This window comes from Orcinus orca, chromosome 8 (assembly GCF_937001465.1).
Source record: "Orcinus orca chromosome 8, mOrcOrc1.1, whole genome shotgun sequence".
Lineage (NCBI taxonomy): Eukaryota > Metazoa > Chordata > Mammalia > Artiodactyla > Delphinidae > Orcinus > Orcinus orca.
The window spans coordinates 32437475-32450751 of record NC_064566.1 but is presented as its reverse complement, the minus strand read 5'-3'; the positions used below and the strand labels follow the sequence as shown (position 1 = coordinate 32450751).

At 36.5% G+C, this 13277-nt stretch overlaps 1 protein-coding gene, 1 long non-coding RNA gene and 1 pseudogene across 3 annotated transcripts in view; 1 reads left to right on the top strand and 2 right to left on the bottom strand.

The window, feature by feature from the left end:
* The window catches only part of LOC125965190 (uncharacterized), a 259474-nt gene that overhangs the window by 94513 nt on the left and 151684 nt on the right, over positions 1–13277 (bottom strand). The gene's annotated exons all lie outside the window — the stretch shown is intronic.
* Positions 1–13277, top strand: part of LUZP2 (leucine zipper protein 2) — a 450167-nt gene that overhangs the window by 305190 nt on the left and 131700 nt on the right. The gene's annotated exons all lie outside the window — the stretch shown is intronic.
* Positions 6737–6859, bottom strand: LOC117199074 (uncharacterized; annotated as a pseudogene).

The following is a 13277-nucleotide window of genomic DNA, read 5'->3' as shown; positions in this document are numbered from 1 at the left end:
GCATGGAGCACAGCAGGCATACTACAAGAAGAATCAAATGTGGGCACAGGATTTGTACAAGCTGTAGGTCTTTCCAAATTTTGAAAGTGAAGCGGCATTTAGTGATTTTGAAATTCTACATCTATTCATAACTTCCTTAAGTTGTGAATATTTTTTACATTGTTGAATATAATTTTTAAAAATAAAGCTAAACGCAGGCTCATTGATTATTTTTCTGCTATAAGCCCTGCATGAGATAAGTCAGAATGGTAGCGTGACAAAAGCCTTGGTCTTCAGAGTGCTAGCTGTTATATCTATATTATGTGAAGAGCCTAGATTAGTGCCTGGGGCAGGCATTCAGTATTACTTTATTCCATCTTCCCTCAGGAAAACCATTAGACCTTAGATATTATTTTCAACATTAAAAATTGCTACGTAGAAAAAAAAATTGCTACGTAGGACTTCTGGTTGGGATAAAGTACAGGCACTGAGGAAAGAGGTGTCAAGATGAACATCTTCATGGGTCCAGTGTGACAAAGCTGAAGCCAACTGGTGGTTATGCTTGAGGCTATGCCCTCAACCTTCTTATTACTTGGGAGACAGCTGTAAGAAGGTGCAGAATAGCAAGAACCTACAGTCATATAAAGATCTCCATCCACCTCTGTGTGTCATTGTGCAAATCTCTTGACCTCTCTGAATGTCAGTTTAGTTGACTTGTCTGTTGAATAGTAATACTGCATTTTGCTAGCTACCTCACATCATTAAGAAGCTTGTATAAGTCAATAACTGCGAAGGTCTGACTGTTTTTAGTGAGTCTATATAATTTCCTACCATAATGTTTGAGCTCTAACACCTGCCAGGAATTAATAAGCATAGGAAGACCAACCCGCAGATACTGCAGAAGGACAGTAATAGGAGATCATAAGAGAGAGCCAGAAAAGAATTTAAATTTATCTATTTCTACTAACAAGGACCTACTGTTTAGCACAGGGAACTCTACTCAATACTCTGTAATGGCCTATATGGAAAAAGAATCTGAAGAAGAGTGGATATATGAATATGTATAACAGATTCACTTTGCTGTACATCTGAAACTAACACAATATTGTAAATCAACTATACACCCATAAAAATATTTTTTAAATCTATCTACTTCTTCCTCTCACTCTGCAGTGGTTTTAAAGTTTAGTGTGCATAAGACTCTCCTGGGAGTAATGCTAAAATGTAAGTTCCTGGGCCACATTACCAGAGATTCTGATTCACCCAGTTTAGGCAGGAACCAGGATTGATTTATTATTAAATACCCTATGTGGTTCTGAAGGTGACTTGAGGACCCTAATGTGAGGAATATTGACTAAACCCTTCACCTATGATGCTTTCTCACCAGATGGATAATAAGTGGCTTAGGAGAAAAATTCATAATTAATTGATTTTTGCAGACTCATAGAGCATGAGGCAGTAGGTGGACTAATGTTTTCAGCTGAAAAAAGTGCTTCTCGGGTGTTCTGCTGATTAACTTTAGTACTAAAGATTTATTATTTACCAGTTTCACTTCCTATTTTAAGAGTTAAGATCCAGGTTCTAAATTAAGGTGAGAGAGGGTGATTAAATGTGGCAAATATTGATAGTTCTTCCCCAAAGCTGTTCTCTCTGTTCTAAAAAGATACTCTACTTTAATCTGAGCAAATTGACACCCAGAATAAACATTTCCTAACCTCCTTTTCAACTGTCTGGGCCATGTCCCAGCCCCATGTTCTGGCCACTGTTCTATAAACAAAGGAGATATATGATAGCTTCCAGGTTGTATCCATAAAGGAAATGAGTTTACTCTTCTCTTTTTTCCCCCTCCTTTGATGGTAAAATGTAAATATAGAGGTGAAGACATCATGGACCAAACAGTCAAGGGCACCATCAGAGAAGTGGCAACACATCAAGTGAGAGGAGTCTAGCCCTTAACACCTTCAAGGGATAGAATCACATGGCTTTGACTTATGTGTCAGAAAGGCAGAGAAAAGAAACTTCTATCTTGTTTAAGATTCTGCTATTATGAGTCTCTATAACACAGAGCTAAACCCAGTTTATTCTAATAAATGCATCAAATAAGCACGCAGGATTAGGACAATGCAATATCACAGTGTGAAATGCACAGTCTTAGTTATCTAAGTGGCAAAATGAATATTCTAGCACCTCCTAAGGCTATTAGAAGAACCACAAGATAAAAATATGCGTGCAAATTGCATAATAAAATGCCTATGACTTTCTAAATGAACAGTCTTATATTGATTTTTATTACTACTGAGTAATTTATAAATCATTATTTATGACTATAAGTCATCGACTCTATAATAAAGATACTATACTATGGTTAGTAGAGTAACTGAGATAGAAAAAAACTACCTTCAACTCTAAGCTTTGAGACTTGAGTGAACTCCAAGCCAAAACACCTTGAGTGGGAAACACTAGCCCAGTCTACATTTGACATCAGACCCCTGATGAGTTTGCTGGAAAACATAACTGCAAGTCAAGCAGGGGCAATGTTGAGGTTCAAGACCCTTACAGAATACAAAGGGAATGTCTGTGAAAGTGGACACTAGAAAGGTTATTTGGCTGGCTGGTTTACTATTCATGGAGAGTATACAGTGCAAGGTTTATGTTAAAGGCTTTTTGAATCATATTCCCGTCATCGTGAAAAATAACGCCATCACAGTACTGCAGCCAGAAAGATTTATGTGTGTGCTTTTACCATATTTGAGCAGGCTGCTTAGTAACAATACTAGGGTAGCATTTGAAGGTACCCATGTGTCACTCAGATAATCTGTATTATTTAAAATCATTCAAGGTGGGGTGGTGAAGGTGAAAGAATGGGAGTAGTCAACTTAAAATATTTCTACATGATGTGAACGAGAGAGATTTAGCTGTGAGCACAAACCCAGAAATGGAATGCCCGCTAGATTGTGTCTGTATAACTCGGGGTGAGTTATTACATTTGCTTTCAGCAGTGCTTCTCAAACTTGCGTGAGCAGCAGAATCACCTGAAGTGCTTGTTAACATGCAGATAGCCAAGCCCCACTCTCAGAGTTTCTGTTTCTGATTCTGTGAGTTTGGGTCAGTTTGGGCCCAGTAAGTATCCAGGTGATGCTGCTGCCGGTGAAAACATATTTTGAGACCCACTGGCTTATAGGAAGTCCCTAGTAAGGTTTGGTAGGTAAGCAAGTAGGTGATGATATCTTTCAAGGTCGTAAGGTTCCCCTCATTCTCTATCCACATAGGGGTTAGATTGTAAAATCCTAGATGGTGAAGACTGCATCTCATTTGTTATCGTAACTCAGCCTTTGCCTAGCACTGGACATTTCTTAGCTACTTTGGGATTTTTTTTTTTTTTTCCTTCTTTCTTCTCCTTTACGGTGGCAACCCTCCAGGCAGCAGTACGTTCTTTCAAACGTGTCTGCATTGTGGAAAGTGCTCTGTATAGCATGACAGTAATTGCTTCACAGGAGAGAATTCCTCACGCTATGTTCATAGCTGCATTTTGGGGTCAGAGGCAGGGGTAAGGCTTTTATGAGCCTGGGCCATGGAGACAGGGGATCTGATGGAGGTCAAAACCTGGGTTTGAATCTTGGCTTTGTTTTTTATTTGCCCTGTGAGTTAAGAGATTCACTTATTCTATGTGTCCTTACTTCACTGTTACATGGGTTTTATTATTTGGAATATTCATAACTTACCTTATGAATGATACATCAATACTTAATGAGTTAATGCATTTAAAGTTCAACTATATTTTCATTCAGCTGAAAGATTTTTAGTTCTAGTTTAAGGGAAATAAAAGTTATTCTTGGTAAAGATATTTAGCAATAATAAAAAGGAATGACTGGCTACTTGCAAAAAAAATAGAGGTGGAATAGATGTCTTATCAAGATAGGTTTGTACAATGGAACGGAGATGAAGCTAGATCTGACTATCTCTCTGTGTCTATAAGGTGGGCAGGATGAGTGAGTAATGTGTAGGGGGGCTGTTGGTATGTGCATAACGACCAGAGAAGATAAATACAATCGATTGTAAAATTTTACTTGCTTAAAATTGTACATTTGGGGGCCTTCCCTGGTGGCGCAGTGGTTGAGAGTCTGCCTGCCGATGCAGGGGACACGGGTTCGTGCCCCGGTCCGGGAAGATCCCACATGCCGCGGAGCGCCTGGGCTCGTGAGCCATGGCCGCTGAGCCTGCGCGCCCGGAGCCTGTGCTCCGCAACGGGAGAGGCCACAACAGTGAGAGGCCCGCGTACGGCAAAAAAAAAAAAAAAAAAAATTGTACATTTGTAAAAATATCTCAATTTGAAAAACTATTAATATTTTCTTTAGTGTGCTTATTCATTATTTTTAATAAACAACAAAAATGATATTTATAGTTTAATTTGTGATCTCTGTTATACTGTCCATTATTTCAATAGTTCTTAAGTTCTTAACTATTAATCTGCTACTTTAGGAACTTTCAAAGAGCTCTCTATGGTATAAGACCACTTTATGAATATTAAGGTAGTTTTATTATAAAGTTTTAAAAATATTTTTATTAATAACCATCCAGTTACACAATCATGCTGATATTCCTCAAGGAATATATATTTTATATGGAAGATCCAATATACTTAGTTTAAGTGGTGAATATACCGATTATTTGTCTATTGCTTTGTTGATTGTGAGGTCAGATATTGTTTTGTTTTTAATAAAGTTGAACAGATTTGTTTCCTCATTTTCATAGATTTTATATTTTATAGTAGTTTCAGTTTCACAGCAAAATTGAGCGGAAAGTACAGATACCCATATATACCCTATATCTCCATACACCTGAGGCCTCCTCCGCTATCAACATCCCACACAAGAGTGGCACATTTGTTATAATCAATGAACCCACGTTGAAACCTCATTGTCACCCAAAGTTCAAAGCTTACATTAGGGTTTACTCATGGTGTTGTATATTCTATGGGTGTTGACAAATGTATAATTACATAAGCTATCCCTGCAGTCTCATAGAGAATAATTTCACTCCCCTAAAAATTTTCTGTGTTCTGCCTATTCATCCCTCCCTCCCTCAAACCCTTAGCAAATAAAAATCTTTTCACTGTCTCCATAATTTTACCTTTTCAGAATGTCATATTGTTGGAATATTATAGAATGTATACTTTTCAGATTGACATGTAATGTTCATTTAAGTTTACTCCATGTCTTTTCATGGTTTGACAGCTCATTTCTTTTTAGTGCTGAATAATATTCCATTGTCTGGATATACCACAGTTTATTTACTCTTTCATCTACTAAAAAATATCTCGGTTGCTTCTAATTTTGGAAATTATGAATAAAGCTGCTATAAACATCCTTGCGAAGGTTTTATGTGAACCTAAGTTTTTAACTCCTTTGTGTAAACATTGAGAAGCACAATTGCTGGATCATATGTTAGAGAATATATATAGTTTTATAAGAAACTGCCAACTGTCTTCCAAAGTCATTGTATCATTTTATATTCTGACAACAGTGAATGAGAGTTCCTGCTGTTCCAAATCCTTGGCAGCATTTGTTGTACTCAGTGTTTTGAATTTTTGCCATTCTAATAGATATGTGGTGGAATTTCACTGCTGTTTTAATTTGCAATTCCCTAATGATATATGACGTAGAACATCGATACATATATTAATGCCTTTTTTTACCTACCATACATGGGTTACAGGAGCATTTATTTAATATTTAAAGAATAAATAGATGAATGATTAAATTAATAAAATCAAAACCAAGGTTCTGACTTTAGTGGTGAAATTTCTGACACCACTAGAGGCCAAAACTGAGACGGAGAGAAGTAAATTTGACATGAAATCCTTCAGCAGCATCATGTGAGCAGCTGCCTTGTCCACAGCATTCAGAGTGCACTCTGAACACAGATGTTTCCTCCAAGAGCAGAATACTCATTCACCTGCACTCTAAATAGTTTTGATAATCGTAAGTAGGGGAGCTGTCCCTCTGTGAACTGTCCTTCTGTGAACACCCTTAACATGTTTGATCTAAGCCACAAGATCATGAGTTCAAAGCATACTTTCTTTTAGTATTATAAATATTAGAGAACCTGAAGAACAGGTAGAGCCAACTGGACAACTACTAGGCAAGTACTGATGAGCAGAAATAAAGAAAATTAAAACATAAATAAATAAATACTCCATCACAAAATGAATCTGCATACCAAATTCCAAATACATAAAAATCCTAGTGCTAAGAAAGACAGTAAAAAAAATTAACAAATAGAATTCAGTGTAGATAATTTTATAGAAGCATCTGACAAAAATTTTATTTCATTTTATTTTGCATGAAGAGGATTTATTGGTGGCTGTGAGTAAGGAGGGGGCAGTGTCAAAGCCCTTACTAGTGCAGAGCTTGCCATTTGTCCAAGGGGTCACAACTGGGGATATGTGTGACTCGAGGTCCTTCCTGGAAGAGCCACTTTTCAGACACCATCTCTTCAAATGCATTCACATTAAACTGGTAAAGCCCTGCTTCTTGATGATATGGAATTTATGGCAGCCAGGGGACTTGAAGTTAGCCCTGCATAGAGCCTCAGTCACATTGTTCTCATTATGCACGTTGGTGTGGATGGACATGATGTCTTAGTCAATGTGAATCCTAGCCACTGTGCCCTGGTGGTTTCCAAAGGCATCCTGCATACCTGTCTAAAGCCTAGATTGGGAACAGCATGAGGTCACATATGGATGTCCACTGGAAAGAGCTATTTCCATTGTCCCTTAGGGCAACCTGTATAAGCAACAGGCTACATACACTACTATTTGTAGCCTTTGCACCCAGGTCTCTATGGGGAAAAAAAGTACAATTGCCTTAATCGGCTGCACAGATTAAAATGCTAAAATAAGCGTTTCAGGTAAATCTAAAAGATAAATGCAAGAATATGAAAAATATCAATTCTTTGTAAAAATGTTAAAAGAGAAAATAAAGGAGGGGGTGGATATAAAATTTAAAAGTTATTAACCTTGAAAAAAATATGCTTATAAACACTGGAATAATTTAAAATAAAAATAAAACTATTTTAGAAACAAATACTCTTGTCTGGACAAGTTTGAAAAGAGAAATAGTAACTCATAGCATAATTTGAGGAATTAGAATTTCACACAAATTAAAAGGTATGTTTGTGCGTGTGTGTGTGTGTCTGTGTGTGTCTGTGTATAAGTGACATGGATAAAAGATTGAGAGTCTGTAATATGTCTCTAACAGGAGTTCTTGAAAAAGAGACTGGAGAGAATGATGCAGATGCAATATTTAATTCTGTATATGTATCTTATCATGAAGCCAATTATATGTGTTGAGTAACTTATGTACATAGTGACAAAATGGGAAGAGTCAAGAATGCTCCAAGATTTTTAGCAGGAAAAATCAGAAAGTTGGTACCATCCTTAACTGAGAGAGAGAAGACTGTAGTTGAAGAAGACTTGGGGAAAAGATGACACTAATTTTGCATACCTCAAATTTGAGATGACTACATATGATGGATGAGTTAGCCGTTTGATTTGAGAAGAGATTGTATTTAAAACCATGATCGTGGATGAAATCAATGAGGTAGTGAGGATAAAGAAAGAAAATGTCCTAGTACTCAGCCATGAGTTACTCCAGAGTTGAGATGTGTGAGAAGTGTTGGAGATTGACAAAAGACCATTGAGAATCTTAAAAAGAAAGGAAGAACACAGAACAAAGAATGAGGCGTTCCATAAGACAAGTTGAAAAAAGAATATCTCAAGAAGGGGGAACGTGTCAAACCTTTTTTTAAAAAATTATTTTCTATTGGAGTATAGTAGCTTTACAATGTTGTGTTAGCTTCTACTGCACAGCAAAATGAATCAGCCATACCTATACGTATAACCCCTCCCTTTTGGATTTTCCTCCCATTTAGGACACCACAGTGCATTAAGTAGAGTTCCCTGTGCTATACAGTATGTTCCCATCAGTTGTCTATTTTATACATAGTATCAATAGCGTATATGTGTCAATCCCAATCTCCCATTTACTCCCACCCCACCCCTTTCCCCCTTGGTATTCATGCATTTGTTCTCTATGTCTGTGTCTCAGAAATTTCTGCTTGTACCATTTTTCTAGATTCCACATATATATGTTAATATATGATATTTGTTTTACTCTTTCTAACTTACCTCACTCTGTATGACACTCTCTAGATCCTGATAATAAAACAAAAAAGGCAAAAACCAGGAATTGCCCCATGAATTTAGCAGCAGTGAGATCAAACATTTTTAAAAAGTGCAAATATTGCTTATGGATATATATACATATTGAATTGTATACCAAATTCAGGCTAAAATATATGAAAAAAACTTGGTCTCTTTTTCACTTTAATAAGACACATCCCTTATTAGTGGAGTCAGATTTATGGTAATACTAAAACAAAATAATTATTTATTTTGTCAATGCCCCTATCACTTCAATGTGTAAAACCATCAACAGGACTAATTTATGTCAGCTTGGAGCATAAAAGCAAATGGTAATCCTATTCTTCCTGCCACACCTCACAGGAATTTTCCAGTAATCCTGGGAGGAAAACAGAAACCCCAAGTATTAAATAAATTCTCTTCCTTTGAAATTTTAACAGTTAAACTTTATTGTCTGGCTTGAACTATAACATCAGATCTTTGTTAGTACTAACTTTAAAAGGAATTGCTCACAACAGTCAATATTTGGCAAGCTTCAATTAAATCATAAATAATAAACTGGGTCCAAATTTATTCTTGTAAGTAAGATTTGATGACCTTTAGTCATTACAAATGCAATGGTGACTGATTAGCAAAGATGGAACAAAACAATTTTTAAAGTTAATGACATTAGCTTTAAATGTCATAGTGTTGATATGTCTTATGCAGTTGTACCACTTGTATTTGAATGTGGAAATACGTTCCAACACTTTCTTTTTTTAAATCCCGGGGCTGAGGAAATGGTAAAATAACTTTTTGTAAAACTCCAAAAACAGAGTTTTACTCAATTGCTATAAGTCTCTCAGGTGGATTCCTAGGATGAACTGGCTTTTTTGGGCTGGGAATTCCCAGAATTGCAAAGAGAGGGTGGCAGGTGTTCAAGTCTTAACTGGGCAAATCAGGAAGAGAATATTCTCAGGAGTAATTACAAGTGAATTAGCTGATCTTTCCTAATGATTTCACAACAAATTTACCTTGCCTTGTTACTGCTCTAGGGGCAAAGCTAGTTTATAAACCATAATTTATTTTATTGCCTGGAGGGGTTTTACTGGCTGGTGAAAGTGCATGTGTCTGGAATTAAAAACTCAAAGACTAATTCCATGTTTATGTACATTTTGGTTATTGCCCATGCATTATTCAGTAGAAATCCAGGACTTGTCTTTATTGTTTTTTGCTTGTTTGTTTGTTTTTCCACAAGCAGAGAATTAGTGAAAACTTCTACCAGAAGATCATGGGTTCTGGTACAGGTTAAACCTGGACAAATCCCAGCTCTACCACTTAGTAGGTGCTTGAACATGGGCAGGTTAAATAACGTCATTAAGCCTCAGGTTGGTCATTTCTAACATGGAAATGATTAAGAATGTTTTGCCTGTAGGGCTGCTGCAAAGATTCAATGAAATAATATATGTAAAGCACGTTGTACAATACCTGGCACAAAATAAGCATTTAACAAATGCTAGTTTAAATACACACACTCAATACTCAGTGATTTTTTTCCAGTTTTATTGAGTAATAATTGTAACATTGTCTAAGTTTAAGGTGTACAGCATGTTGACTTGATACATTTATATATTGCAGTATAATTACTACCATAGCATTAGCTAACACCCCCATCACCTCACATAATTACCATTTCTTTTTTTTGTGGTGAGAACATTTAAGATCTACTCTCTTAGCAACTTTCAATTATATAATACAGTATCATTAACTATAGACCACAATATTGTGCATTAGATCCCCAGAACTTATTCATCTTCTAACTAGAAGTTTGTATCTTTTGACCAATATCTCCATTTTCCCAACTGTCCAGTTCCTGGTAATCACTATTCTACTCTCTTTTCCTACAAGTTTAGCTTTTTTAGATTCCACATATGAGATATTATGCAGTATTTGTGTTACTCTATCTAACTTATCTTAGCATAATGCCTTCAAGGTCCATCTATGTTGTTGCAAAAGGCAGGATTTCCTTCTTTCTCATGAATGAATAATATTCCAAAATGTATGTGTGTATATATGGATTGGCCAGAAAGTTTGGTTTTTTTCTGTAAGGTCTAATGGAAAAAACCCAAATGAACCTTTTGGCCAACCCAACATCTAGATCTATACTCAATATGATACATTCTTTATCCATTCATCCATTGACAGACACTTAGGTTGTTTCCATATCTTGGCTATTGTAAATAATGCTGCAGTAAACCTGGGAATATCTTCTCTATCTCCTGTTTTCATTTCCTTTGGATATATACCAGAAATGGCATTGCTAGATCGTAGGGTAATTCTATTTAAACTCCATACTGTTTTCCATAGTGGCTGCAGTAATTTCCATTCCCAGCTTTAGTGCACTAGTAGTTCCTTTTCTCTACATCCTCAAAAACACTTGCTATCTCTTATCTTTTTGATAATGGCCATTCTAACAGGTGTGAAGTGATATCTCATTGTGGTTTGTGGTTTTGTTTTGCATTTCCCTGATAATTAGTAATGTTGAGCACCTTTTCATGTACCTGTTGGCCATTTATATGTTTCTTTGGAAAAATGTCTATTCAGTTCCCCAAGTCTTTTTTTTCTTAATTCTTTTTTTAAGATTTTTATTGGAATGTAGTTGCTTTACAATATTGTGTTAGTTTATACGGTACAGCAAAGTGAATCAGCTATACATATATATATATATATATCCCCTCTTTTGGGGATTTGCTTCTCATTTACGTCACCACAGAGCACTGAATAGAGTTCCCTGTGCTATACAGTACGTTCTCACTAGTTATCTATTTTATACGTAGTATCAATAGTGGATATATGTCAATCCCAATCTCCTAATTCATTCTACCCCCTTCTTTCCCCCTTGGTATCCATACATTTGTTTTCTACATCTGTGTCTGTATTTCTGCTTTATAAATAAGATCATCTATACCAATTTTTTCAGATTCCACATACATGCATTAATATACAATATTTGTTTTTTCTCTTTCTGACTTACTTCACTTTGTATAACACTATCTAGGTCCATCCATGTCTCTACAAATGACCCAATTTCATTCCTTTTTATGGCTGAGTAATATTCCATTGTATATATGTACCACATCTTCTTTATCCATTCCTCTATTGATGGACATTTATGTTGCTTCCATGTCCTGGATATTGTAAATAGAGCTGCAATGAACATTTTGGTACATGACTCTTTTTGAATTATGGTTTTCTCAGGGTATATACCCAGTAATGGGATTGCTGGGTAGTATGGTAGTTCTAGTTTTAGTTTTTTAAGGAACTTCCATACTGTTCTCCATAGTGGCTGAACCAATTCACATTCACACCAGCAGTGCAAGAGGGTTTCCTTTTCTCCACACCCTCTCCAGCATTTATTGTTTGTAGATTTTTTTGATGATGGCCATTCTGACTGGTGTGAGATGATATCTCATTGTAGTTTTGATTTGCATTTCTCTAATGATTAGTGATGTTGAGCATTCTTTCATGTGTTTGTTGGCCATCTGTATGTCTTCTTTGGAGAAATGTCTATTTAGGTCTTCTGCCCATTTTTGGATTGGGTTGTTTGTTTTTTTAATATTGAGCTGCATGAGCTGTTTGTAAGTTTTGGAGATTAATCCTTTGTCAGTTGCTTCATTTGCAAATATTTTTTGCCATTCTGAGGGTTGTCTTTTTGTCTTGTTTATGGTTTATGCTTCCCTTTGCTGTGCAAAAGCTTTTAAGTCCCATTTGTTTATTTTTGTTTTTATTCTCATTACTGTAGGAGGTGGGTTAAAAAAGATCTTGCTGTGATTTATGTCAAAGAGTGTTCTGGCTATGTTTTCCTCTAAGAGTTTTATAGTGTCCAGCCTTACATTTAGGTCTTTAATCCATTTTGAGTTTATTTTTGTGTATGGTGTTAGAGAGTGTTCTAATTTCATTCTTTTACTTGTAGCTGTCCAGTTTTCCCAGCACCACTTATTGAAGAGAGTGTCTTTTCTCCATTGTATGTTCTTGCTTCCTTTGTCATAGATTAGTTAACCATATCAGAACTCACTCATTTTTAATCAGATTTTTTCTTTTGTTACTGAGTTGTATGAGTTTTTAATTCTCTGTACAAAATATTGCCTAAAACTTAACTGCTAAGTAAACCTATATGGTGACAATCTTTAGATGTTACTGAATTTGAAATCCCAAATTCTTCCTACTTTATTTTTCTAAAGAGTAAATCTGATCATGTGACTTTCATGCTAAACATTCAGTGCCATGGCTTCAATGGCATACAGGGCCCTGTTTGACTAACCCCAAAGCTCCTCTCCCATCTTATCTCTCAACTCTTTTGAGCATCCTGTGGTCTAGCACACATACTATTCTCTCTCTTTTGCCATTTCTTATTATTTGGCTGCTCCTTTACACTTCTAAAGATAGTTCAATATCATTCCCTGAGTAGGTGCCTCTCTAGAGACTTTGAGTGCCACTGTCAGACTCCTTCATGGATTGTGAACTCGTTGAAGAGAGGGATTGTTTTAGCTCCATTACTAGTACATAAAAAGTTTGTATAACTTGACAAGAATATTAATGCTGGGCTTCCCTGGTGGTGCAGTGGTTAAGAATCCGCCTGCCAATGCAGGGGACATGGGTTCAAGCCCTGGTCCGGGAACATCCCACGTGCCACAGAGCCAGTGCGCCACAACTACTGAGCCTGCACTCTAGAGCCCGTGAGCCACAAGTACTTAGCCCGCATGCCACAGCTACTGAAGCCCATGCCTAGAGCCTGTGCTCCGCAGCAGGAGAAGCCACCACAATGAGAAGCCTGTGCACCACAGCAAAGAGTAGCCCCCGCTCGCCACAACTAGAGAAAGCCCGCGTGCAGCAACGAAGACCCAATGCAGCCAAAAATAAATACATTTATTAAAAACAAAAAAAGAATATTAATGCTTTCTTTCATGAAGTTATTTCTGGAATGAATGGCATTTCATATATTTAGCAAAAAAATTTAACCCGTTAGAATGAGAGCTCTCTGATAAGGGAAGGGGGTTTTAATGACAGCAGAAGCAGGTTCTATTTCCAAGAGAATTGTCTATTTTAAAGGAAGACT